We start from the raw sequence: 2,894 nt of genomic DNA on the forward strand, positions 1-2,894 counted from the left end.
AATTTTGTGCCAGGCCTCTAGTTGTGTATAAAATTCTATGTGCACTGGGAGCAAGTCATGATAAACTAAACTTAATGCCTTAAATATCTATTTTAAAAGAGTTTTAAAAGTCTATTACAAGACTCTAAGTCAGGAGAATGCTATAGTTGTAATACATCTGGTTTTCTGCAGTATTTGATTTTTATTTATTCAACAAATATTTATTCAGTCACTACATCTGTTAATGTGTGCCAGACAACCTTATAGGCACTGGGGATACAGCAGTGGACAAAAAAGTCAAAAACCCATTTGTTGCAGCTGAGATTCTAGTGGAAAAGAGAAAAACAACTAAATAAGTAAATAGTATGTATGCTGAAGTTAAGTGCTAGGAGCTGGAGGGGCCAACAGGGTCTGGGAGGGGGCAGGAATAACAAGGTGAGCAGGGTAGGCCTTTCTAATAAGTTGAGCAGACACCTCAAGGTAAGGAGCAAGACATGTATCTGTTTGGGTAAAGATAGGCAGTGATGGCGAACCTATGACATGCGAACTCATATTTTTGGTTGATTTTTCATTGTTAAATGGCATTTAAATATATAAAATAAATATCAAAAATATAAATATTTATTTTACCATGGTTGCAAATATCAAAAAATTTCTATATGTGACACGGCACCAGAGTTAAGTTAGGGTTTTTCAAAATGCTGACATGCCGAGCTCAAAAGATTCGCCATCACTGAGATAGAGGGAACAGCAAGTGCAAAAGTCTTGAAGGGAAAAGGTGAGTGTTTGAAAACCAGCAAGGAGTCCAGCATGACTACCACTGGTTGAGCCAGGAAGCAAATGAAGGAGGAGGAGGCCAGTGATGACGGAGGATGGCAGTAGGAGTATATAATGTTGTTTGCTGATGGTGAGGGCCTTGGAGTTTATTTTGAGCAGAATGTAATGCTTGGTTTTGTTATGGTTGAAAATAGAGAAATGAATACTGGACATAAGTACAGTGAAGTGAATTCCTGGCTGGTGGAGGCACTACATCCAAAGTGATGATTAATGGATTAGTGCAAAAGTGGAGGGAGGTCTCCAAGTGGCCTATCATGGAGTTCTGCACCTGGCTATACCATTATATACAGTGCTTTCTTTTGATTTGGTTAAAATAATTACAGTTATGTTAATTATTATGCTAATACTTAAATAGCACTTAGTGCAAGCCAAGCCTGGTTCCAATTGCTTTACCTGTACCCATTCATTTTATTTTTATAATAATTTTAATATGTTTTTATTGATTTCAGAGAGCAAGGGATATGGGGGGAGAGAGAGAGAGAGAGAGAGAGAGAGAGAGACAGAGAGAGAGCGCGAGAGAGAGAGAGAGAAAAACAGAAACAAAGACAGCAATAATCAGAGAAAATCATTGATCGGCTGCCTCCTGCATGTCCCACACCAGGGATCAAGCCTATAACCCAGGCATGTGTCCTGACCGGGAATCAAACCCTGATCTCCTGGTTCATAGGTCAACACTCAACCACTGAGTCACACCAGCTGGGCTATTTTTATGATTAAGCTTTATTATTATCACCACTTCACTTATAAGGCAACAGAAACACTGAGAGGCAAAATGAAGTGCCCAGGGCTAAAAGGTTAGCAAGATGGTGGCCTGGTTCCAAAGACCATCCTTGTAATTTGCCATTTTACCATACTCTCAAGTGAGAAAACAAACACATTCTCCAAATTTTCAGATAAAACAAAACTGGAAAAAGTGACAGTGTGTTAATTAACAGAAGCAGGGTTCATTTGAAAGACATTTTACATTGTGATTTAGGGGACACATACACACATAATTACCCCAATACAAGTTTTAATAACAGTACTTTTACTATGAGATGTACTCTGATATCCTCTTTTATTCTCATTTTATTTTTTATAAAGAGGACATGATAATCAAATTATTTTTACATTGCAATAATGGGTTCCAGTCCACAATTTGAAAAACACTGACTTAGAGCAATGTAGTAGTGATGTCTAGTCTTCCTGGGATGCAAGACACCACTGGTATTTATCACTAAACTCACTTCCTGTCCAGGTATTTCCTGGGAATCAATCTTTAACTGAATAAAGAAGAGCAATATAAATGGGTTGAGGGGAGAACAGCATTTTGTCTATATTAGAAAATTTCCCCATGGAGTAGAGGGGCAATGACCCAGTTTTCTTATCAGGGAAACCTGGCATAGCTGAAGCAGTGGGGACATAGAAGACAGGCAAATTCTGTACCCAGTTGTATAGCACATGCTGGAATATGTTGGTCAGTCCAGTGTCAATGACTTTGCAGTTAAAACTGCTTGAAATTCCCCCATGATTTTGGCAATAAACTAGCCATCAGCCTAATATTACATCTTTTTGTTTAATGTTTTTATAAGAAATTTAAGAAAGAAACTATATCAAGAGCTGATAATCTCAACTGTGATTTGGAAGATGATTTTGCTAACATTTTGTGTTTATTGTTGAACTTTGTAGTAGTGTAGCTTAGCAGTTTTAGATTCCAGTTCCTTCCTTTCTTTTCTTTCTTCCTTCTGTCTGTCTTTTTTTTTTTTCTTTTTAGCATAGCAGAGCATCATTTGTGTCTCAATCATTTATTATTTTTCCTTTTTAACACAAAACTAGATTTTAGGTAATCTTGGTTCATTTGAAAAGACAGTAAATTTACCATCTCTAAACACAACATCCTGGGAGCAGGAAGGGAGAACCAAGATGGCGGCATAGGTTAACGCTGGAGATTGCTGCCTTGAACAACCAAATCAAAATACACCTAAAAGATGGAACAGACATCACCCAGAACCACAGGAAGGCTGGCTGAGTGGAAATTCTACAACTAGGAGGAAAGAGAATATCATACCCAGACTCAGAGGAGGCGCAGTGCTGAAGTG

The sequence above is a fragment of the Myotis davidii genome, unplaced genomic scaffold (genome assembly GCF_000327345.1).
Source record: "Myotis davidii unplaced genomic scaffold, ASM32734v1 scaffold2168, whole genome shotgun sequence".
NCBI lineage: Eukaryota > Metazoa > Chordata > Mammalia > Chiroptera > Vespertilionidae > Myotis > Myotis davidii.